This window comes from Danio rerio, chromosome 16, assembly GCF_052040795.2.
Source record: "Danio rerio strain M-AB ecotype USA chromosome 16, GRCz13ab, whole genome shotgun sequence".
NCBI classification, from domain to species: Eukaryota; Metazoa; Chordata; class Actinopteri; order Cypriniformes; family Danionidae; genus Danio; species Danio rerio.
The window spans coordinates 29389200-29414671 of NC_141036.1; positions in this window are offsets into that span (position 1 = coordinate 29389200).

Here is a 25472-nt window from a genome sequence, read left to right on the forward strand (position 1 = left end):
CCCTGGATTTGCAGTAGAGGCCCCAGGGTACCCCGTGGCCCTCCACCTAGGGGCCTCTGACCCCAGCAAGCTACCCAGGGGTCCACATCTCTCCCTAGACTTGCAGACTAGGCCCCAGGGTGACCCTTGGCCCTCCACCTAGGGGCCTCTGACCCCAGCAAGCTGCCCAGGGGCCTGCCTATCTCCCTGGAATTACAGTAGTGTCCCCAGGGTGCCCCATGGCCCTCCACGTAGGGCCCTCTGACCCCAGCAAGCTACCCAGGGGTCCAACTCTCTCCCTGGACTTGCAGTAGAGGCCCCAGGGCACCCCGTGGCCCTCCACCCAGGGGCCTCTGAACCCAGCAAGCTAACCAGGGGTCCACCTCTCTCCCTGGACTTATAGTAGAGGCCCTACGGTGCCCCCTGGCCCTCCCCTTAGGGGCTACTGACCCCAGCAAGCTTCCCAGTGATTCACATCTCTCCCTGGACTTGCAGTAGAGGCCCTAGGCTGCCCTCTGGCCCTCCACCTCTTGGCCTCTGACCCCAGCAAGCTACCCAGGGCTTCACCTCTCTCCCTATTCTTGCAGTAGAGGCCCCAGGGTGCCCATTGGCCCTCCACCTAGGGGCCTCTGACCCCAGCAATCTACCGAGGGGTCCACCTCTCTCCCTGGACTTGCAGTAGAGGCCACAGGGTGCCCCTTGGCCCTCCACCTAGGGGCCTCTGACCCCAGCAAGCTACCCAGGGGTCCACATCTCTCCCTGGACTTGCAGTAGACGCCCCTGGGTGCCCCCTGGTCCTCCACCTAGGGGCCCCTGACCCAAGCAAGCTGCCCAGGGGTCCACCTCTCTCCCTGGACTTGCAATAGAGGCCAAAGAGTGCCCCTTGGCCCTCCACCTAGGGGCCTCTGACCCCAGAAAGCTACCCAGGGGTCCACCTCTCTCCCTAGACTTGCAGACTAGGCCCCAGGGTGACCCTTGGCCCTCCACCTAGGGGCCTCTGACCCCAGCAAGCTACCCAGGGGCCTACCTATCTCCCTGGACTTGCAGTAGAGTCCCCAGGGTGCCCCATGGCCCTCCACCTAGGGCCCTCTGACCCCAGCAAGCTACCCAGGGCTCCAACTCTCTCCCTGGACTAGCAGTATAGGCCCCAGGGTGCCCCCTGGTCCTCCACCAGGGGCCCCTGACCCAAGCAAGCTGCCCAGAGGTCCACCTCTCTCCCTGGACTTGTAATAGAGGCCCCAGGGTGCCCCCTGGCCCTCCCCCTAGGGGCCTCTGACACCAGCAAGCTTCCCAGTGGTCCACCTCTCTCCCTAGACTTGCAGTAGAGGCCACAGGGTGACCCTTGGCCCTCCACCTAGGGACCTCTGATCCCAGCAAGCTACCCAGGGGCCTACCTATCTCCATGGACTTGCAGTAGAGTCCCCAGGGTGCCCCATGGCCCTCCACCTTGGAACCTCTGATTCCCAAAAAGCTACCCAGGGCTCCAACTCTCTCCCTGGACTTGCAGTATAGGCCCCAGGGTGCCCCTTGGTCCTCCACCTAGGGGCCCCTGACCCAAGCAAGCTGCCCAGGGGTCCACCTCTCTCCCTGGACTTGCAATAGAGGCCCCAGGGTGCCCCTTGGCCCTCCACCTAGGGGCCTCTGACCCCAGAAAGCTACCCAGGGGTCCACCTCTCTCCCTAGACTTGCAGACTAGGCACCAGGGTGACCCTTGGCCCTCCACCTAGGGGCCTCTGACCCCAGCAAGCTGCCCAGGGGCCTGCCTATCTCCCTGGACTTGCAGTAGTGTCCCCAGGGTGCCCCATGGCCCTCCACGTAGGGCTCTCTGACCCCAAAAAGCTACCCAGGGGTCCAACTCTCTCCCTGGACTTGCAGTAGAGGCCCCAGGGTACCCCTGGCCCTCCACCCAGGGGACTCTGAACCCAGCAAGTTACCCAGGGGTCCACCTCTCTCCCTGGACTTATAGTAGAGGCCCTATGGTGACCCCTGGCCCTCTCCCTAGGGGCCTCTGACACCAGCAAACTTCCCTGTGATTCACCTCTCTCCCTGGACTTGCAGTAGAGGCCCCAGGGTACCCCGTGGCCCTCCACCTAGGGGCCTCTGACCCCAGCAAGCTACCCAGGGGTCCATATCTCTCCCTGGACTTGCAGTAGAGGCCCCAGGGTACCTCGTGGCCCTCCACCTAGGGGCCTTTGAACCCAGCAAGCTACCCAGGGGTCCAGCTCTCTCCCTGGACTAGCAATAGATTCCCCAGGGTGCCCCCTTGCCCTCCACCCAGTGGCTACTTACCCCAGCAAGCTACCCAGGGGTCCACATCTCTCCCTGGACTTGCAGTAGAGGCCCCAGGGTGCCCATTGGCCCTCCACCAAGGGACCTCTGACCCCAGCAAGCTACCCAGGGGTCTACCTATCTCCCTGGACTTGCAGTAGAGTCCCCAAGGTGCCCCATGGCCCTTCACCTTGGGCCCTCTGACCCCAGCAAGCTGCCCAGGAGTCCACCTCTCTCCCTGGACTTGCAATAGAGGCCCCAGGGTGCCCCTTGGCCCTCCACCTAGGGGCCTCTGACCCCAGAAAGCTACCCAGGGGTCCACCTTTCTCCCTGGATTTATAGTAGAGGCCCTACGGTTTCCCCTGGCCCTCCCCTTAGGGGCTACTGACCCCAGCAAGCTTCCCAGTGATTCACCTCTCTCCCTGGACTTGCAGCAGAGGCCCTAGGCTGCCCTCTGGCCCTCCACCTATTGGCCTCTGACCCCAGAAAGCTACCCAGGGCTTCACCTCTCTCCCTGGACTTGCAGTAGAGGCCCCAGGGTGCCCATTGGCCCTCCGCCTAGGGGCCTCTGACCCCAGCAAGCTACCCAGGGGTCCACATCTCTCCCTGGACTTGCAGTAGATGCCCCTGGGTGCCCCCTGGCCCTCCACCTAGGGGCCTCTGACCCCAGCAAGCGACCCAGGGGTCCACATCTCTCCCTGGATTTATAGTAGAGGCCCTACGGTGCCCCCTGGCCCTCCCCCTAGGGGCCTCTGACACCAACAAGCTTCCCAGTGATTCACTTCTCTCACTGGACTTGCAGTAGAGGCCTGAGGTTGACCCTTGGCCCTCCACCTAGGGCCGTCTGACCCCAGCAAGCTGCCCAGGGGCCTGCCTATCTCCTTGAACTTGCAGTAGAGTCCCCAGGGTGCCCCATGGCCCTCCACCTAGGGCCCTTTGACCCCGGCAAGCTACCCAGGGGACCACATCTCTCCCTGGACTTGCAGTAGAGGCCCCAGGGTGCCCCCTTGCCCTCCACCCAGGGGCTACTGACCCCAGCAAGCTACCCATGGCTCCAGCTCTCTCCCTGAACTTGCAGTAGAGGCCCCAAGGTACCCTGTGGCCCTCCACCTAGGGGCCTCTGACCCCAGCAAGCTACCCAGGGGTCCACATCTCTCCCTGGACTTGCAGTAGAGGCCCCTGGGAACCCCGTGGCCCTCCACCTAGGGGCCCCTGAACCCAGCAAGCTACCCAGGGGTCCAGCTCTCTCCCTGGAATTGCAATAGAGGCCCCAGGGTGCCCCCTTGCCCTCCACCCAGGGGCTAATGACTCCAGCAAGCTACCCAGGGCTCCACCTCTCTCCCTAGACTTTAAGTAGAGGCCCTAGGCTGCCCTCTGGCCCCCCACTTAGGGGCCTCTGACCCCAGCAAGCTACCCAGGGCTCCACCTCTCTCCCTGGACTTGCAGTAGAGGCCGCAGGGTGCCCATTGGCCCTCCACCTAGGGGTCTCTGACCCCAGCAAGCTACCCAGGGGTCCACCTCTCTCCCTGGACTTTTAGTAGAGGCCCCAGGGTGCCCCCTGGCCCTCCACCTAGGGGCCTCTGACCCCAGCAAGCTACCCAGGGGTCCACATCTCTCCCTGGACTTGCAGTAGAGGCCCCAGGGTACCCCGTGGCCCTCCACCTAGGGGCCTCTGAACCCAGCAAGCTACTCAGGGGTCCAGCTCCCTCCGTGGACTTGCAAAAGAGGCCCCAGGGTGCCCCTTGCCCTCCATTAGGGGCTACTGACCCCAGCAAGCTACCCAGGGCTCCACCTCTCTCCCTGGACTTGTAGTAGAGGCCCTAGGCTGCCCTCTGGCCCTCCACCTAGGGGCCTTTGACCCCAGCAAGCTACCCAGGGCTCCACCTCTCTCCCTGGACTTGCAGTAGAGGCCCAAGGGTGCCCATTGGCCCTCCACCTAGGGGTCTCTGACCCCAGCAAGCTACCCAGGGGTCCACCTCTCTCCCTGGACTTATAGTAGAGTTTCCAGGGTGCCCCCTGGCCCTCCACCTAGGGGCCTCTGAGTCCAGCAAGCTACCCAGGGGTCCACATCTCTCCCTGGACTTGCAGTAGAGGCCCCAGGGTACCCCCTGGCCCTCCAACTAGGGGCCTCTGACCCCAGCAAGCTACCCAGGGGTCCACCTCTCTCCCTGGACTTGCAGTATAGGACCCAGGGTGCCCCCTGGCCCTCCAACTAGGGGCATCTAACACCAGCAAGCTACCCAGGGGTCCACCTCTCTCATTGGACTTGCAGTATAGGCCCCAGGGTGCCCTCTGGCCCTCCACCTAGGGGCATCTGACCCCAGCAAGCTACCCAGGGGCCTACCTATCTCCCTGGACTTGCAGTAGAGGCCCCAGGGTACCCCGTGGCCTTCCACCAAGGGACCTCTGACCCCAGCAAGCTACCCAGGGGCCTACCTATCTCCCTGGACTTGCAGTAGAGTCCCCAGGGTGCCCCATGGCCCTCCACCTTGGGCCCTCTGATCCCAGCAAGCTACCCAGGGCTCCACCTCTCTCCCTGGACTTGCAGTATAGGCCCCAGGGTGCCCCCTGGTCCTCCACCTAGGGGCCCCTGACCCAAGCAAGCTGCCCAGGGGTCCACCTCTCTCCCTGGACTTGCAATAGAGGCCCCAGGGTGCCCCCTGGCCCTCCACCTAGGGGCCTCTGAGTCCAGCAAGCTACCCAGGGGTCCACCTCTCTTCCTGGACTTGCAGTATAGGCCCCAGGGTGCCCCCTGGCCCTCCAACTTGGGGCCTCTGACCCCAGCAAAGCTACCCAGGGGTCCACCTCTCTCCTTGGACTTGCAGTATAGGCCCCAGGGTGCCCCCTGGCCCTCCAACCAGGGGCTACTGACCCCAGCAAGCTACCCAGGGCTCCACCTCTCTCCCTGGATTTGCAGTAGAGGCCCCAGGGTACCCCGTGGCCCTCCACCTAGGGGCCTCTGACCCCAGCAAGCTACCCAGGGGTCCACATCTCTCCCTGGACTTGCAGTAGAGAACCCAGGGTGCCCTTTGGCCCTCCACCTAGGGGTCTCTGATCCCAGCAAGCTACTGAGGGGTCCACCTCTCTCCCTGGACTTGCAATAGAGGCCCCAGGGTGCCCCGTGACCCTCCACCTAGGGGCCTCTGACCCCAGCAAGCTACCCAGGGCTCCACCTCTCTCCCTGGACATGCAGTAGAGGCCCCAGGTTGACCCTTGGCCCTCCACCTAGGGCCCTTTGACCCCAGCAAGCTACCCAGGGGTCCACCTCTCTCCCTGAAACTTGCAGTAGAGGCCCCAGGGTGCCCCCTTGCCCTCCACTCAGGGGCTACTGGCCCCAGCAAGCTACCCAGGGCTCCACCTCTCTCCCTGGACTTGCAGTAGAGGCCCCAGGGTACCCCGTGGCCCTCCACCTAGGGGCCTCTGACCCCAGCAAGCTACCCAGGGGTCCAGCTGTCTCCCTGGACTTGCAATAGAGGCCCCAGGGTGCCCCCTGGCCCTCCACCTAGGGGCCTCTAAGTCCAGCAAGCAACCCAGGCGTCCACATCTCTCCCTGGACTTGCAGTAGAGGACCCAGGGTACCCCGTGGCCCTCCACCTAGGGGCCTCTGAACCCAGCAAGTTACCCAGGGGTCCAGCTCCCTCCGTGGACTTGCAATAGAGGCCCCAGGGTGCCCCCTTGCCCTCCACTAAGGGGCTACTGACCCCAGAAAGCTACCCAGGGCTCCACCTCTCTCCCTGGACTTGTAGTAGAGGCCCTAGGCTGCCCTCTTGCCCTCCACCTAGGGGCCTTTGACCCCAGCAAGCTACCCAGGGCTCCACCTCTCTCCCTGGACTTGCAGTAGAGGCCCCAGGGTGCCCATTGGCCCTCCACCTAGGGGTCTCTGACCCCAGCAAGCTGCCCAGGGGTCCACCTCTCTCCCTGGACTTGCAAAAGAGGCCCCAGGGTGCCCCCTGGCCCTCCACCTAGGGGCCTCTGAGTCCAGCAAGCTACCCAGGGGTCCACCTCTCTTCCTGGACTTGCAGTATAGGCCCCAGGGTGCCCCCTGGCCCTCCAACTAGGGGCCTCTGACCCCAGCAAAGCTACCCAGGGGTCCACCTCTCTCCTTGGACTTGCAGTATAGGCCCCAGGGTGCCCCCTGGCCCTCCAACGAGGGGCTACTGACCCCAGCAAGCTACACAGGGCTCCACCTCTCTCCCTGGATTTGCAGTAGAGGCCCCAGGGTACCCCGTGGCCCTCCACCTAGGGGCCTCTGACCCCAGCAAGCTACCCAGGGGTCCACATCTCTCCCTGGACTTGCAGTAGAGAACCCAGGGTGCCCATTGGCCCTCCACCTAGGGGTCTCTGATCCCAGCAAGCTACCGAGGGGTCCACCTCTCTCCCTGGACTTGCAATAGAGGCCCCAGGGTGCCCCGTGACCCTCCACCTAGGGGCCTCTGACCCCAGCAAGCTACCCAGGGCTCCACCTCTCTCCCTGGACATGCAGTAGAGGCCCCAGGTTGACCCTTGGCACTCCACCTAGGGTCCTTTGACCCCAGCAAGCTACCCAGGGGTCCACCTCTCTCCCTGGACTTGCAGTATAGGCCACAGGGTGCCCCCTTGCCCTCCACCTAGGGGCCTCTGACCCCAGCAAGCTACCCAGGGCTCCACCTCTCTCCCTGGACTTGCAGTAGAGGCCCCAGGGTGCCCCCTTGCCCTCCACTCAGGGGCTACTGGCCCCAGCAAGCTACCCAGGGCTCCACCTCTCTCCCTGGACTTGCAGTAGAGGCCCCAGGGTACCCCGTGGCCCTCCACCTAGGGGCCTCTGAGTCCAGCAAGCTACCCAGGGGTCCACCTCTCTTCCTGGACTTGCAGTATAGGCCCCAGGGTGCCCCCTGGCCCTCCAACTAGGGGCCTCTGACCCCAGCAAAGCTACCCAGGGGTCCACCTCTCTCCTTGGACTTGCAGTATAGGCCCCAGGGTGCCCCCTGGCCCTCCAACCAGGGGCTACTGACCCCAGCAAGCTACCCAGGGCTCCACCTCTCTCCCTGGATTTGCAGTAGAGGCCCCAGGGTACCCCGTGGCCCTCCACCTAGGGGCCTCTGACCCCAGCAAGCTACCCAGGGGTCCACATCTCTCCCTGGACTTGCAGTAGAGAACCCAGGGTGCCCATTGGCCCTCCACCTAGGGGTCTCTGATCCCAGCAAGCTACCGAGGGGTCCACCTCTCTCTCTGGACTTGCAATAGAGGCCCCAGGGTGCCCCGTGACCCTCCACCTAGGGGCCTCTGACCCCAGCAAGCTACCCAGGGCTCCACCTCTCTCCCTGGACATGCATTAGAGGCCCCAGGTTGACCCTTGGCCCTCCACCTAGGGCCCTTTGACCCCAGCAAGCTACCCAGGGGTCCACCTCTCTCCCTGGACTTGCAGTATAGGCCACAGGGTGCCCCCTTGCCCTCCACCTAGGGGCCTCTGACCCCAGCAAGCTACCCAGGGCTCCACCTCTCTCCCTGGACTTGCAGTAGAGGCCCCAGGGTGCCCCCTTGCCCTCCACTCAGGGGCTACTGGCCCCAGCAAGCTACCCAGGGCTCCACCTCTCTCCCTGGACTTGCAGTAGAGGCCCCAGGGTACCCCGTGGCCCTCCACCTAGGGGCCTCTGACCCCAGCAAGCTACCCAGGGGTCCAGCTGTCTCCCTGGACTTGCAATAGAGGCCCCAGGGTGCCCATTGGCCCTCCACCTAGGGGTCTCTGACCCCAGCAAGCTACCGAGGGGTCCACCTCTCTCCCTTGACTTGCAATAGAGGCCCCAGGGTGCCCCGTGACCCTCCACCTAGGGGCCTCTGACCCCAGCAAGCTACCCAGGGGTCCACCTCTCTTCCTGGACTTGCAGTATAGGCCCCAGGGTGCCCCCTGGCCCTCCAACTAGGGGCCTCTGACCCCAGCAAAGCTACCCAGGGGTCCACCTCTCTCCTTGGACTTGCAGTATAGGCCCCAGGGTGCCCCCTGGCCCTCCACCCAGGGGCTACTGACCCCAGCAAGCTACCCAGGGCTCCACCTCTCTCCCTGGATTTGCAGTAGAGGCCCCAGGGTACCCCGTTGCCCTCCACCTAGGGGCCTCTGACCCCAGCAAGCTACCCAGGGGTCCACATCTCTCCCTGGACTTGCAGTAGAGAACCCAGGGTGCCCATTGGCCCTCCACCTAGGGGTCTCTGATCCCAGCAAGCTACCGAGGGGTCCACCTCACTCCCTGGACTTGCAATAGAGGCCCCAGGGTGCCCCGTGACCCTCCACCTAGGGGCCTCTGACCCCAGCAAGCTACCCAGGGCTCCACCTCTCTCCTTGGACTTGTAGTAGAGGCCCTAGGCTGCCCTCTGGCCCTCCACCTGGGGCCCTTTGACCCCAGCAAGCTACCCAGGGGTCCACCTCTCTCCCTGGACTTGCAGTATAGGCCACAGGGTGCCCCCTTGCCCTCCACCTAGGGGCCTCTGACCCCAGCAAGCTACCCAGGGGTCCACCTCTCTCCCTGGACTTGCAGTAGAGGCCCCAGGGTGCCCCCTTGCCCTCCACCCAGGGGCTACTGGCCCCAGCAAGCTACCCAGGGCTCCACCTCTCTCCCTGGACTTGCAGTAGAGGCCCCTAGGGTACCCCGTGGCCCTCCACCTAGGGGCCTCTGACCCCAGCAAGCTACCCAGGGGTCCAGCTTTCTTCCTGGACTTGCAATAGAGGCCCCAGGGTGCCCCCTGGCCCTCCACCTAGGGGCCTCTGAGTCCAGCAAACTACCCAGGGGTCCACGTCTCTCCCTGGACTTGCAGTAGAGGCCCCAGGGTACCCCGTGGCCCTTCACCTAGGGGCCTCTGAACCCAGCAAGCTACTCAGGGGTCCAGCTCCCTCCGTGGACTTGCAATAGAGGCCCCAGGGTCCCCCTTGCCCTCCATCGGGGGCTACTGACACCAGCAAGCTATCCAGGGCTCCACCTCTCTCCCTGGACTTGTAGTAGAGGCCCTAGGCTGCCCTCTGGCCCTCCACCTAGGGGCCTTTGACCCCAGCAAGCTACCCAGGGCTCCACCTCTCTCCCTGGACTTGCAGTAGAGGCCCCAGGGTGCCCATTGGCCCTCCACCTAGGGGTCTCTGACCCCAGCAAGCTACCGAGGGGTCCACCTCTCTCCCTGGACTTGCAGTAGACGCCCCTGGGTGACCCCTGGCCCTCCACCTAGGGGCCTCTGACCCCAGCAAGCTACCCAGGGGTCCACCTCTCTCCCTGGACTTATAGTAGAGTTTCCAGGGTGCCCCCTGGCCCTCCACCTAGGGGCCTCTGAGTCCAGCAAGCTACCCAGGGGTCCACATCTCTCCCTGGACTTGCAGTAGAGGCCCCAGGGTACCCCCTGGCCCTCCAACTAGGGGCCTCTGACCCCAGCAAGCTACCCAGGCGTCCACCTCTCTCCTTGGACTTGCAGTATAGGCACCAGGGTGCCCCCTGGCCCTCCACCTAGGGGCATCTGACCCCAGCAAGCTACCCAGGGGTCCACCTCTCTCCCTGGACTTGCAGTATAGGACCCAGGGTGCCTCCTGGCCCTCCAACTAGGGGCATCTAACACCAGCAAGCTACCCAGGGGTCCACCTCTCTCCCTGGACTTGCAGTAGAGGCCCCAGGGTACCCCGTGGCCTTCCACCAAGGGACCTCTGACCCCAGCAAGCTACCCAGGGGCCTACCTATCTCCCTGGACTTGCAGTAGAGTCCCCAGGGTGCCCCATGGCCCTCCACCTTGGGCCCTCTGATCCCAGCAAGCTACCCAGGGCTCCAACTCTCTCCCTGGACTTGCAGTATAGGCCCCAGGGTGCCCCCTGGTCCTCCACCTAGGGGCCCCTGACCCAAGCAAGCTGCCCAGGGGTCCACCTCTCTCCCTGGACTTGCAATAGAGGCCCCAGGGTGCCCCCTGGCCCTCCACCTAGGGGCCTCTGAGTCCAGCAAGCTACCCAGGGGTCCACCTCTCTTCCTGGACTTGCAGTATAGGCCCCAGGGTGCCCCCTGGCCCTCCAACTTGGGGCCTCTGACCCCAGCAAAGCTACCCAGGGGTCCACCTCTCTCCTTGGACTTGCAGTATAGGCCCCAGGGTGCCCCCTGGCCCTCCAACCAGGGGCTACTGACCCCAGCAAGCTACCCAGGGCTCCACCTCTCTCCCTGGATTTGCAGTAGAGGCCCCAGGGTACCCCGTGGCCCTCCACCTAGGGGCCTCTGACCCCAGCAAGCTACCCAGGGGTCCACATCTCTCCCTGGACTTGCAGTAGAGAACCCAGGGTGCCCTTTGGCCCTCCACCTAGGGGTCTCTGATCCCAGCAAGCTACCGAGGGGTCCACCTCTCTCCCTGGACTTGCAATAGAGGCCCCAGGGTGCCCCGTGACCCTCCACCTAGGGGCCTCTGACCCCAGCAAGCTACCCAGGGCTCCACCTCTCTCCCTGGACATGCAGTAGAGGCCCCAGGTTGACCCTTGGCCCTCCACCTAGGGCCCTTTGACCCCAGCAAGCTACCCAGGGGTCCACCTCTCTCCCTGAAACTTGCAGTAGAGGCCCCAGGGTGCCCCCTTGCCCTCCACTCAGGGGCTACTGGCCCCAGCAAGCTACCCAGGGCTCCACCTCTCTCCCTGGACTTGCAGTAGAGGCCCCAGGGTACCCCGTGGCCCTCCACCTAGGGGCCTCTGACCCCGGCAAGCTACCCAGGGGTCCAGCTGTCTCCCTGGACTTGCAATAGAGGCCCCAGGGTGCCCCCTGGCCCTCCACCTAGGGGCCTCTAAGTCCAGCAAGCAACCCAGGCGTCCACATCTCTCCCTGGACTTGCAGTAGAGGACCCAGGGTACCCCGTGGCCCTCCACCTAGGGGCCTCTGAACCCAGCAAGTTACCCAGGGGTCCAGCTCCCTCCGTGGACTTGCAATAGAGGCCCCAGGGTGCCCCCTTGCCCTCCACTAAGGGGCTACTGACCCCAGAAAGCTACCCAGGGCTCCACCTCTCTCCCTGGACTTGTAGTAGAGGCCCTAGGCTGCCCTCTGGCCCTCCACCTAGGGGCCTTTGACCCCAGCAAGCTACCCAGGGCTCCACCTCTCTCCCTGGACTTGCAGTAGAGGCCCCAGGGTGCCCATTGGCCCTCCACCTAGGGGTCTCTGACCCCAGCAAGCTGCCCAGGGGTCCACCTCTCTCCCTGGACTTGCAATAGAGGCCCCAGGGTGCCCCCTGGCCCTCCACCTAGGGGCCTCTGAGTCCAGCAAGCTACCCAGGGGTCCACCTCTCTTCCTGGACTTGCAGTATAGGCCCCAGGGTGCCCCCTGGCCCTCCAACTAGGGGCCTCTGACCCCAGCAAAGCTACCCAGGGGTCCACCTCTCTCCTTGGACTTGCAGTATAGGCCCCAGGGTGCCCCCTGGCCCTCCAACGAGGGGCTACTGACCCCAGCAAGCTACCCAGGGCTCCACCTCTCTCCCTGGATTTGCAGTAGAGGCCCCAGGGTACCCCGTGGCCCTCCACCTAGGGGCCTCTGACCCCAGCAAGCTACCCAGGGGTCCACATCTCTCCCTGGACTTGCAGTAGAGAACCCAGGGTGCCCATTGGCCCTCCACCTAGGGGTCTCTGATCCCAGCAAGCTACCGAGGGGTCCACCTCTCTCCCTGGACTTGCAATAGAGGCCCCAGGGTGCCCCGTGACCCTCCACCTAGGGGCCTCTGACCCCAGCAAGCTACCCAGGGCTCCACCTCTCTCCCTGGACATGCAGTAGAGGCCCCAGGTTGACCCCTGGCCCTCCACCTAGGGTCCTTTGACCCCAGCAAGCTACCCAGGGGTCCACCTCTCTCCCTGGACTTGCAGTATAGGCCACAGGGTGCCCCCTTGCCCTCCACCTAGGGGCCTCTGACCCCAGCAAGCTACCCAGGGCTCCACCTCTCTCCCTGGACTTGCAGTAGAGGCCCCAGGGTGCCCCCTTGCCCTCCACTCAGGGGCTACTGGCCCCAGCAAGCTACCCAGGGCTCCACCTCTCTCCCTGGACTTGCAGTAGAGGCCCCAGGGTACCCCGTGGCCCTCCGCCTAGGGGCCTCTGACCCCAGCAAGCTACCCAGGGGTCCACATCTCTCCCTGGACTTGCAGTAGATGCCCCTGGGTGCCCCCTGGCCCTCCACCTAGGGGCCTCTGACCCCAGCAAGCGACCCAGGGGTCCACATCTCTCCCTGGATTTATAGTAGAGGCCCTACGGTGCCCCCTGGCCCTCCCCCTAGGGGCCTCTGACACCAACAAGCTTCCCAGTGATTCACTTCTCTCACTGGACTTGCAGTAGAGGCCTCAGGTTGACCCTTGGCCCTCCACCTAGGGCCGTCTGACCCCAGCAAGCTGCCCAGGGGCCTGCCTATCTCCTTGAACTTGCAGTAGAGTCCCCAGGGTGCCCCATGGCCCTCCACCTAGGGCCCTTTGACCCCGGCAAGCTACCCAGGGGTCCACATCTCTCCCTGGACTTGCAGTAGAGGCCCCAGGGTGCCCCCTTGCCCTCCACCCAGGGGCTACTGACCCCAGCAAGCTACCCATGGCTCCAGCTCTCTCCCTGAACTTGCAGTAGAGGCCCCAAGGTACCCTGTGGCCCTCCACCTAGGGGCCTCTGACCCCAGCAAGCTACCCAGGGGTCCACATCTCTCCCTGGACTTGCAGTAGAGGCCCCTGGGAACCCCGTGGCCCTCCACCTAGGGGCCTCTGAACCCAGCAAGCTACCCAGGGGTCCAGCTCTCTCCCTGGAATTGCAATAGAGGCCCCAGGGTGCCCCCTTGCCCTCCACCCAGGGGCTAATGACTCCAGCAAGCTACCCAGGGCTCCACCTCTCTCCCTAGACTTTAAGTAGAGGCCCTAGGCTGCCCTCTGGCCCCCCACTTAGGGGCCTCTGACCCCAGCAAGCTACCCAGGGCTCCACCTCTCTCCCTGGACTTGCAGTAGAGGCCGCAGGGTGCCCATTGGCCCTCCACCTAGGGGTCTCTGACCCCAGCAAGCTACCCAGGGGTCCACCTCTCTCCCTGGACTTTTAGTAGAGGCCCCAGGGTGCCCCCTGGCCCTCCACCTAGGGGCCTCTGACCCCAGCAAGCTACCCAGGGGTCCACATCTCTCCCTGGACTTGCAGTAGAGGCCCCAGGGTACCCCGTGGCCCTCCACCTAGGGGCCTCTGAACCCAGCAAGCTACTCAGGGGTCCAGCTCCCTCCGTGGACTTGCAAAAGAGGCCCCAGGGTGCCCCTTGCCCTCCATTAGGGGCTACTGACCCCAGCAAGCTACCCAGGGCTCCACCTCTCTCCCTGGACTTGTAGTAGAGGCCCTAGGCTGCCCTCTGGCCCTCCACCTAGGGGCCTTTGACCCCAGCAAGCAATCCAGGGCTCCACCTCTCTCCCTGGACTTGCAGTAGAGGCCCAAGGGTGCCCATTGGCCCTCCACCTAGGGGTCTCTGACCCCAGCAAGCTACCCAGGGGTCCACCTCTCTCCCTGGACTTATAGTAGAGTTTCCAGGGTGCCCCCTGGCCCTCCACCTAGGGGCCTCTGAGTCCAGCAAGCTACCCAGGGGTCCACATCTCTCCCTGGACTTGCATTAGAGGCCCCAGGGTACCCCCTGGCCCTCCAACTAGGGGCCTCTGACCCCAGCAAGCTACCCAGGGGTCCACCTCTCTCCCTGGACTTGCAGTATAGGACCCAGGGTGCCCCCTGGCCCTCCAACTAGGGGCATCTAACACCAGCAAGCTACCCAGGGGTCCACCTCTCTCATTGGACTTGCAGTATAGGCCCCAGGGTGCCCTCTGGCCCTCCACCTAGGGGCATCTGACCCCAGCAAGCTACCCAGGGGCCTACCTATCTCCCTGGACTTGCAGTAGAGGCCCCAGGGTACCCCGTGGCCTTCCACCAAGGGACCTCTGACCCCAGCAAGCTACCCAGGGGCCTACCTATCTCCCTGGACTTGCAGTAGAGTCCCCAGGGTGCCCCATGGCCCTCCACCTTGGGCCCTCTGATCCCAGCAAGCTACCCAGGGCTCCACCTCTCTCCCTGGACTTGCAGTATAGGCCCCAGGGTGCCCCCTGGTCCTCCACCTAGGGGCCCCTGACCCAAGCAAGCTGCCCAGGGGTCCACCTCTCTCCCTGGACTTGCAATAGAGGCCCCAGGGTGCCCCCTGGCCCTCCACCTAGGGGCCTCTGAGTCCAGCAAGCTACCCAGGGGTCCACCTCTCTTCCTGGACTTGCAGTATAGGCCCCAGGGTGCCCCCTGGCCCTCCAACTTGGGGCCTCTAACCCCAGCAAAGCTACCCAGGGGTCCACCTCTCTCCTTGGACTTGCAGTATAGGCCCCAGGGTGCCCCCTGGCCCTCCAACCAGGGGCTACTGACCCCAGCAAGCTACCCAGGGCTCCACCTCTCTCCCTGGATTTGCAGTAGAGGCCCCAGGGTACCCCGTGGCCCTCCACCTAGGGGCCTCTGACCCCAGCAAGCTACCCAGGGGTCCACATCTCTCCCTGGACTTGCAGTAGAGAACCCAGGGTGCCCTTTGGCCCTCCACCTAGGGGTCTCTGATCCCAGCAAGCTACCGAGGGGTCCACCTCTCTCCCTGGACTTGCAATAGAGGCCCCAGGGTGCCCCGTGACCCTCCACCTAGGGGCCTCTGACCCCAGCAAGCTACCCAGGGCTCCACCTCTCTCCCTGGACATGCAGTAGAGGCCCCAGGTTGACCCTTGGCCCTCCACCTAGGGCCCTTTGACCCCAGCAAGCTACCCAGGGGTCCACCTCTCTCCCTGAAACTTGCAGTAGAGGCCCCAGGGTGCCCCCTTGCCCTCCACTCAGGGGCTACTGGCCCCAGCAAGCTACCCAGGGCTCCACCTCTCTCCCTGGACTTGCAGTAGAGGCCCCAGGGTACCCCGTGGCCCTCCACCTAGGGGCCTCTGACCCCAGCAAGCTACCCAGGGGTCCAGCTGTCTCCCTGGACTTGCAATAGAGGCCCCAGGGTGCCCCCTGGCCCTCCACCTAGGGGCCTCTAAGTCCAGCAAGCAACCCAGGCGTCCACATCTCTCCCTGGACTTGCAGTAGAGGACCCAGGGTACCCCGTGGCCCTCCACCTAGGGGCCTCTGAACCCAGCAAGTTACCCAGGGGTCCAGCTCCCTCCGTGGACTTGCAATAGAGGCCCCAGGGTGCCCCCTTGCCCTCCACTAAGGGGCTACTGACCCCAGAAAGCTACCCAGGGCTCCACCTCTCTCCCTGGACTTGTAGTAGAGGCCCTAGGCTGCCCTCTGGCCCTCCACCTAGGGGCCTTTGACCCCAGCAAGCTACCCAGGGCTCCACCTCTCTCCCTGGACTTGCAGTAGAGGCCCCAGGGTGCCCATTGGCCCTCCACCTAGGGGTCTCTGACCCCAGCAAGCTGCCCAGGGGTCCACCTCTCTCCCTGGACTTGCAATAGAGGCCCCAGGGTGCCCCCTGGCCCTCCACCTAGGGGCCTCTGAGTCCAGCAAGCTACCCAGGGGTCCACCTCTCTTCCTGGACTTGCAGTATAGGCCCCAGGGTGCCCCCTGGCCCTCCAACTAGGGGCCTCTGACCCCAGCAAAGCTACCCAGGGGTCCACCTCTCTCCTTGGACTTGCAGTATAGGCCCCAGGGTGCCCCCTGGCCCTCCAACGAGGGGCTACTGACCCCAGCAAGCTACACAGGGCTCCACCTCTCTCCCTGGATTTGCAGTAGAGGCCCCAGGGTACCCCGTGGCCCTCCACCTAGGGGCCTCTGACCCCAGCAAGCTACCCAGGGGTCCACATCTCTCCCTGGACTTGCAGTAGAGAACCCAGGGTGCCCATTGGCCCTCCACCTAGGGGTCTCTGATCCCAGCAAGCTACCGAGGGGTCCACCTCTCTCCCTGGACTTGCAATAGAGGCCCCAGGGTGCCCCGTGACCCTCCACCTAGGGGCCTCTGACCCCAGCAAGCTACCCAGGGCTCCACCTCTCTCCCTGGACATGCAGTAGAGGCCCCAGGTTGACCCTTGGCCCTCCACCTAGGGTCCTTTGACCCCAGCAAGCTACCCAGGGGTCCACCTCTCTCCCTGGACTTGCAGTATAGGCCACAGGGTGCCCCCTTGCCCTCCACCTAGGGGCCTCTGACCCCAGCAAGCTACCCAGGGCTCCACCTCTCTCCCTGGACTTGCAGTAGAGGCCCCAGGGTGCCCCCTTGCCCTCCACTCAGGGGCTACTGGCCCCAGCAAGCTACCCAGGGCTCCACCTCTCTCCCTGGACTTGCAGTAGAGGCCCCAGGGTACCCCGTGGCCCTCCACCTAGGGGCCTCTGAGTCCAGCAAGCTACCCAGGGGTCCACCTCTCTTCCTGGACTTGCAGTATAGGCCCCAGGGTGCCCCCTGGCCCTCCAACTAGGGGCCTCTGACCCCAGCAAAGCTACCCAGGGGTCCACCTCTCTCCTTGGACTTGCAGTATAGGCCCCAGGGTGCCCCCTGGCCCTCCAACCAGGGGCTACTGACCCCAGCAAGCTACCCAGGGCTCCACCTCTCTCCCTGGATTTGCAGTAGAGGCCCCAGGGTACCCCGTGGCCCTCCACCTAGGGGCCTCTGACCCCAGCAAGCTACCCAGGGGTCCACATCTCTCCCTGGACTTGCAGTAGAGAACCCAGGGTGCCCATTGGCCCTCCACCTAGGGGTCTCTGATCCCAGCAAGCTACCGAGAGGTCCACCTCTCTCTCTGGACTTGCAATAGAGGCCCCAGGGTGCCCCGTGACCCTCCACCTAGGGGCCTCTGACCCCAGCAAGCTACCCAGGGCTCCACCTCTCTCCCTGGACATGCATTAGAGGCCCCAGGTTGACCCTTGGCCCTCCACCTAGGGCCCTTTGACCCCAGCAAGCTACCCAGGGGTCCACCTCTCTCCCTGGACTTGCAGTATAGGCCACAGGGTGCCCCCTTGCCCTCCACCTAGGGGCCTCTGACCCCAGCAAGCTACCCAGGGCTCCACCTCTCTCCCTGGACTTGCAGTAGAGGCCCCAGGGTGCCCCCTTGCCCTCCACTCAGGGGCTACTGGCCCCAGCAAGCTACCCAGGGCTCCACCTCTCTCCCTGGACTTGCAGTAGAGGCCCCAGGGTACCCCGTGGCCCTCCACCTAGTGGCCTCTGACCCCAGCAAGCTACCCAGGGGTCCAGCTGTCTCCCTGGACTTGCAATAGAGGCCCCAGGGTGCCCATTGGCCCTCCACCTAGGGGTCTCTGACCCCAGCAAGCTACCGAGGGGTCCACCTCTCTCCCTTGACTTGCAATAGAGGCCCCAGGGTGCCCCGTGACCCTCCACCTAGGGGCCTCTGACCCCAGCAAGCTACCCAGGGGTCCACCTCTCTTCCTGGACTTGCAGTATAGGCCCCAGGGTGCCCCCTGGCCCTCCAACTAGGGGCCTCTGACCCCAGCAAAGCTACCCAGGGGTCCACCTCTCTCCTTGGACTTGCAGTATAGGCCCCAGGGTGCCCCCTGGCCCTCCACCCAGGGGCTACTGACCCCAGCAAGCTACCCAGGGCTCCACCTCTCTCCCTGGATTTGCAGGAGAGGCCCCAGGGTACCCCGTTGCCCTCCACCTAGGGGCCTCTGACCCCAGCAAGCTACCCAGGGGTCCACATCTCTCCCTGGACTTGCAGTAGAGAACCCAGGGTGCCCATTGGCCCTCCACCTAGGGGTCTCTGATCCCAGCAAGCTACCGAGGGGTCCACCTCACTCCCTGGACTTGCAATAGAGGCCCCAGGGTGCCCCGTGACCCTCCACCTAGGGGCCTCTGACCCCAGCAAGCTACCCAGGGCTCCACCTCTCTCCTTGGACTTGTAGTAGAGGCCCTAGGCTGCCCTCTGGCCCTCCACCTGGGGCCCTTTGACCCCAGCAAGCTACCCAGGGGTCCACCTCTCTCCCTGGACTTGCAGTATAGGCCACAGGGTGCCCCCTTGCCCTCCACCTAGGGGCCTCTGACCCCAGCAAGCTACCCAGGGGTCCACCTCTCTCCCTGGACTTGCAGCAGAGGCCCCAGGGTGCCCCCTTGCCCTCCACCCAGGGGCTACTGGCCCCAGCAAGCTACCCAGGGCTCCACCTCTCTCCCTGGACTTGCAGTAGAGGCCCCTAGGGTACCCCGTGGCCCTCCACCTAGGGGCCTCTGACCCCAGCAAGCTACCCAGGGGTCCAGCTTTCTTCCTGGACTTGCAATAGAGGCCCCAGGGTGCCCCCTGGCCCTCCACCTAGGGGCCTCTGAGTCCAGCAAACTACCCAGGGGTCCACGTCTCTCCCTGGACTTGCAGTAGAGGCCCCAGGGTACCCCGTGGCCCTTCACCTAGGGGCCTCTGAACCCAGCAAGCTACTCAGGGGTCCAGCTCACTCCGTGGACTTGCAATAGAGGCCCCAGGGTCCCCCTTGCCCTCCATCGGGGGCTACTGACACCAGCAAGCTATCCAGGGCTCCACCTCTCTCCCTGGACTTGTAGTAGAGGCCCTAGGCTGCCCTCTGGCCCTCCACCTAGGGGCCTTTGACCCCAGCAAGCTACCCAGGGCTCCACCTCTCTCCCTGGACTTGCAGTAGAGGCCCCAGGGTGCCCATTGGCCCTCCACCTAGGGGTCTCTGACCCCAGCAAGCTACCGAGGGGTCCACCTCTCTCCCTGGACTTGCAGTAGACGCCCCTGGGTGACCCCTGGCCCTCCACCTAGGGGCCTCTGACCCCAGCAAGCTACCCAGGGGTCCACCTCTCTCCCTGGACTTATAGTAGAGTTTCCAGGGTGCCCCCTGGCCCTCCACCTAGGGGCCTCTGAGTCCAGCAAGCTACCCAGGGGTCCACATCTCTCCCTGGACTTGCAGTAGAGGCCCCAGGGTACCCCCTGGCCCTCCAACTAGGGGCCTCTGACCCCAGCAAGCTACCCAGGCGTCCACCTCTCTCCTTGGACTTGCAGTATAGGCACCAGGGTGCCCCCTGGCCCTCCACCTAGGGGCATCTGACCCCAGCAAGCTACCCAGGGGTCCACCTCTCTCCCTGGACTTGCAGTATAGGACCCAGGGTGCCTCCTGGCCCTCCAACTAGGGGCCTCTGACCCCAGCAAGCTACCCAGGGCTCCACCTCTCTCCCTGGACATGCAGTAGAGGCCCCAGGTTGACCCTTGGCCCTCCACCTAGGGCCCTTTGACCCCAGCAAGCTACCCAGGGGTCCACCTCTCTCCCTGAAACTTGCAGTAGAGGCCCCAGGGTGCCCCCTTGCCCTCCACTCAGGGGCTACTGGCCCCAGCAAGCTACCCAGGGCTCCACCTCTCTCCCTGGACTTGCAGTAGAGGCCCCAGGGTACCCCGTGGCCCTCCACCTAGGGGCCTCTGACCCCAGCAAGCTACCCAGGGGTCCAGCTGTCTCCCTGGACTTGCAATAGAGGCCCCAGGGTGCCCCCTGGCCCTCCACCTAGGGGCCTCTAAGTCCAGCAAGCAACCCAGGCGTCCACATCTCTCCCTGGACTTGCAGTAGAGGACCCAGGGTACCCCGTGGCCCTCCACCTAGGGGCCTCTGAACCCAGCAAGTTACCCAGGGGTCCAGCTCCCTCCGTGGACTTGCAATAGAGGCCCCAGGGTGCCCCCTTGCCCTCCACTAAGGGGCTACTGACCCCAGAAAGCTACCCAGGGCTCCACCTCTCTCCCTGGACTTGTAGTAGAGGCCCTAGGCTGCCCTCTGGCCCTCCACCTAGGGGCCTTTGACCCCAGCAAGCTACCCAGGGCTCCACCTCTCTCCCTGGACTTGCAGTAGAGGCCCCAGGGTGCCCATTGGCCCTCCACCTAGGGGTCTCTGACCCCAGCAAGCTGCCCAGGGGTCCACCTCTCTCCCTGGACTTGCAATAGAGGCCCCAGGGTGCCCCCTGGCCCTCCACCTAGGGGCCTCTGAGTCCAGCAAGCTACCCAGGGGTCCACCTCTCTTCCTGGACTTGCAGTATAGGCCCCAGGGTGCCCCCTGGCCCTCCAACTAGGGGCCTCTGACCCCAGCAAAGCTACCCAGGGGTCCACCTCTCTCCTTGGACTTGCAGTATAGGCCCCAGGGTGCCCCCTGGCCCTCCAACGAGGGGCTACTGACCCCAGCAAGCTACACAGGGCTCCACCTCTCTCCCTGGATTTGCAGTAGAGGCCCCAGGGTACCCCGTGGCCCTCCACCTAGGGGCCTCTGACCCCAGCAAGCTACCCAGGGGTCCACATCTCTCCCTGGACTTGCAGTAGAGAACCCAGGGTGCCCATTGGCCCTCCACCTAGGGGTCTCTGATCCCAGCAAGCTACCGAGGGGTCCACCTCTCTCCCTGGACTTGCAATAGAGGCCCCAGGGTGCCCCGTGACCCTCCACCTAGGGGCCTCTGACCCCAGCAAGCTACCCAGGGCTCCACCTCTCTCCCTGGACATGCAGTAGAGGCCCCAGGTTGACCCTTGGCCCTCCACCTAGGGTCCTTTGACCCCAGCAAGCTACCCAGGGGTCCACCTCTCTCCCTGGACTTGCAGTATAGGCCACAGGGTGCCCCCTTGCCCTCCACCTAGGGGCCTCTGACCCCAGCAAGCTACCCAGGGCTCCACCTCTCTCCCTGGACTTGCAGTAGAGGCCCCAGGGTGCCCCCTTGCCCTCCACTCAGGGGCTACTGGCCCCAGCAAGCTACCCAGGGCTCCACCTCTCTCCCTGGACTTGCAGTAGAGGCCCCAGGGTACCCCGTGGCCCTCCACCTAGGGGCCTCTGAGTCCAGCAAGCTACCCAGGGGTCCACCTCTCTTCCTGGACTTGCAGTATAGGCCCCAGGGTGCCCCCTGGCCCTCCAACTAGGGGCCTCTGACCCCAGCAAAGCTACCCAGGGGTCCACCTCTCTCCTTGGACTTGCAGTATAGGCCCCAGGGTGCCCCCTGGCCCTCCAACCAGGGGCTACTGACCCCAGCAAGCTACCCAGGGCTCCACCTCTCTCCCTGGATTTGCAGTAGAGGCCCCAGGGTACCCCGTGGCCCTCCACCTAGGGGCCTCTGACCCCAGCAAGCTACCCAGGGGTCCACATCTCTACCTGGACTTGCAGTAGAGAACCCAGGGTGCCCATTGGCCCTCCACCTAGGGGTCTCTGATCCCAGCAAGCTACCGAGGGGTCCACCTCTCTCTCTGGACTTGCAATAGAGGCCCCAGGGTGCCCCGTGACCCTCCACCTAGGGGCCTCTGACCCCAGCAAGCTACCCAGGGCTCCACCTCTCTCCCTGGACATGCATTAGAGGCCCCAGGTTGACCCTTGGCCCTCCACCTAGGGCCCTTTGACCCCAGCAAGCTACCCAGGGGTCCACCTCTCTCCCTGGACTTGCAGTATAGGCCACAGGGTGCCCCCTTGCCCTCCACCTAGGGGCCTCTGACCCCAGCAAGCTACCCAGGGCTCCACCTCTCTCCCTGGACTTGCAGTAGAGGCCCCAGGGTGCCCCCTTGCCCTCCACTCAGGGGCTACTGGCCCCAGCAAGCTACCCAGGGCTCCACCTCTCTCCCTGGACTTGCAGTAGAGGCCCCAGGGTACCCCGTGGCCCTCCACCTAGGGGCCTCTGACCCCAGCAAGCTACCCAGGGGTCCAGCTGTCTCCCTGGACTTGCAATAGAGGCCCCAGGGTGCCCATTGGCCCTCCACCTAGGGGTCTCTGACCCCAGCAAGCTACCCAGGGATCCACCTCTCTCCCTACACTTGCAGACTAGGCCCCAGGGTGACCCTTGGCCCTCCACCTAGGGGCCTCTGTCCCCAGCAAGCTGCCCTGGGGCCTGCCTATCTCCCTGGACTTGCAGTAGTTTCCCCAGGGTGCCCCATGGCCCTTCACCTAGGGGCCTCTGACCCCAGCAAGCTACCCAGGGGTCCACCTCTCTTCCTGGACTTGCAGTATAGGTCCCAGGGTGCCCCCTGGCCCTCCAACTAGGGGCTACTGACCCCAGCAAGCTACCCAGGGCTCCACCTCTCTCCCTGGACTTGTAGTAGAGGCCCTAGGCTGCCCTCTGGCCCTCCACCTGGGGCCTCTGACCCCAGCAAGCTACCCAGGGCTCCACCTCTCTCCCTGGACATGCAGTAGAGTCCCCAGGTTGACCCTTGGCCCTCCACCTAGGGCCCTTTGACCCCAGCAAGCTACCCAGGGGTCCACCTCTCTCCCTGGACTTGCAGTATAGGCCACAGGGTGCCCCCTTGCCCTCCACCTAGGGGCCTCTGACCCCAGCAAGCTACCCAGGGGTCCACCTCTCTCCCTGGACTTGCAGTAGAGGCCCCAGGGTGCCCCCTTGCCCTCCACCCAGGGGCTACTGGCCTCAGCAAGCTACCCAGGGCTCCACCTCTCTCCCTGGACTTGCAGTAGAGGCCCCTAGGGTACCCCGTGGCCCTCCACCTAGGGGCCTCTGACCCCAGCAAGCTACCCAAGGGTCCAGCTTTCTTCCTGGACTTGCAATAGAGGCTCCAGGGTGCCCCCTGGCCCTCCACCTAGGGGCCTCTGAGTCCAGCAAACTACCCAGGGGTCCACATCTCTCCCTGGACTTGCAGTAGAGGCCCCAGGGTACCCCGTGGCCCTTCACCTAGGGGCCTCTGAACCCAGCAAGCTACTCAGGGGTCCAGCTCCCTCCGTGGACTTGCAATAGAGGCCCCAGGGTGCCCCTTGCCCTCCATAGGGGGCTACTGACACCAGCAAGCTATCCAGGGCTCCACCTCTCTCCCTGGACTTGTAGTAGAGGCCCTAGGCTGCCCTCTGGCCCTCCACCTAGGGGCCTTTGACCCCAGCAAGCTACCCAGGGCTCCACCTCTCTCCCTGGACTTGCAGTAGAGGCCCCAGGGTGCCCATTGGCCCTCCACCTAGGGGTCTCTGACCCCAGCAAGCTACCGAGGGGTCCACCTCTCTCCCTGGACTTGCAGTAGACGCCCCTGGGTGACCCCTGGCCCTCCACCTAGGGGCCTCTGACCCCAGCAAGCTACCCAGGGGTCCACCTCTCTCCCTGGACTTATAGTAGAGTTTCCAGGGTGCCCCCTGGCCCTCCACCTAGGGGCCTCTGAGTCCAGCAAGCTACCCAGGGGTCCACATCTCTCCCTGGACTTGCAGTAGAGGCCCCAGGGTACCCCCTGGCCCTCCAACTAGGGGCCTCTGACCCCAGCAAGCTACCCAGGCGTCCACCTCTCTCCTTGGACTTGCAGTATAGGCACCAGGGTGCCCCCTGGCCCTCCACCTAGGGGCATCTGACCCCAGCAAGCTACCCAGGGGTCCACCTCTCTCCCTGGACTTGCAGTATAGGACCCAGGGTGCCTCCTGGCCCTCCAACTAGGGGCATCTAACACCAGCAAGCTACCCAGGGGTCCACCTCTCTCCCTGGACTTGCAGTAGAGGCCCCAGGGTACCCCGTGGCCTTCCACCAAGGGACCTCTGACCCCAGCAAGCTACCCAGGGGCCTACCTATCTCCCTGGACTTGCAGTAGAGTCCCCAGGGTGCCCCATGGCCCTCCACCTTGGGCCCTCTGATCCCAGCAAGCTACCCAGGGCTCCAACTCTCTCCCTGGACTTGCAGTATAGGCCCCAGGGTGCCCCCTGGTCCTCCACCTAGGGGCCCCTGTCCCAAGCAAGCTGCCCAGGGGTCCACCTCTCTCCCTGGACTTGCAATAGAGGCCCCAGGGTGCCCCCTGGCCCTCCACCTAGGGGCCTCTGAGTCCAGCAAGCTACCCAGGGGTCCACCTCTCTTCCTGGACTTGCAGTATAGGCCCCAGGGTGCCCCCTGGCCCTCCAACTAGGGGCCTCTGACCCCAGCAAAGCTACCCAGGGGTCCACCTCTCTCCTTGGACTTGCAGTATAGGCCCCAGGGTGCCCCCTGGCCCTCCAACCAGGGGCTACTGACCCCAGCAAGCTACCCAGGGCTCCACCTCTCTCCCTGGATTTGCAGTAGAGGCCCCAGGGTACCCCGTGGCCCTCCACCTAGGGGCCTCTGACCCCAGCAAGCTACCCAGGGGTCCACATCTCTCCCTGGACTTGCAGTAGAGAACCCAGGGTGCCCATTGGCCCTCCACCTAGGGGTCTCTGATCCCAGCAAGCTACCGAGGGGTCCACCTCTCTCCCTGGACTTGCAATAGAGGCCCCAGGGTGCCCCGTGACCCTCCACCTAGGGGCCTCTGACCCCAGCAAGCTACCCAGGGCTCCACCTCTCTCCCTGGACATGCAGTAGAGGCCCCAGGTTGACCCTTGGCCCTCCACCTAGGGTCCTTTGACCCCAGCAAGCTACCCAGGGGTCCACCTCTCTCCCTGGACTTGCAGTATAGGCCACAGGGTGCCCCCTTGCCCTCCACCTAGGGGCCTCTGACCCCAGCAAGCTACCCAGGGCTCCACCTCTCTCCCTGGACTTGCAGTAGAGGCCCCAGGGTGCCCCCTTGCCCTCCACTCAGGGGCTACTGGCCCCAGCAAGCTACCCAGGGCTCCACCTCTCTCCCTGGACTTGCAGTAGAGGCCCCAGGGTACCCCGTGGCCCTCCACCTAGGGGCCTCTGAGTCCAGCAAGCTACCCAGGGGTCCACCTCTCTTCCTGGACTTGCAGTATAGGCCCCAGGGTGCCCCCTGGCCCTCCAACTAGGGGCCTCTGAGTCCAGCAAACTACCCAGGGGTCCACATCTCTCCCTGGACTTGCAGTAGAGGCCCCAGGGTACCCCGTGGCCCTTCACCTAGGGGCCTCTGAACCCAGCAAGCTACTCAGGGGTCCAGCTCCCTCCGTGGACTTGCAATAGAGGCCCCAGGGTGCCCCTTTTCTCCATAGGGGGCTACTGACACCAGCAAGCTATCCAGGGCTCCACCTCTCTCCCTGGACTTGTAGTAGAGGCCCTAGGCTGCCCTCTGGCCCTCCACCTAGGGGCCTTTGACCCCAGCAAGCTACCCAGGGCTCCACCTCTCTCCCTGGACTTGCAGTAGAGGCCCCAGGGTGCCCATTGGCCCTCCACCTAGGGGTCTCTAACACCAGCAAGCTACCCAGGGGTCCACCTCTCTCCCTGGACTTGCAGTAGAGGCCCCAGGGTACCCCGTGGCCTTCCACCAAGGGACCTCTGACCCCAGCAAGCTACCCAGGGGCCTACCTATCTCCCTGGACTTGCAGTAGAGTCCCCAGGGTGCCCCATGGCCCTCCACCTTGGGCCCTCTGATCCCAGCAAGCTACCCAGGGCTCCAACTCTCTCCCTGGACTTGCAGTATAGGCCCCAGGGTGCCCCCTGGTCCTCCACCTAGGGGCCCCTGTCCCAAGCAAGCTGCC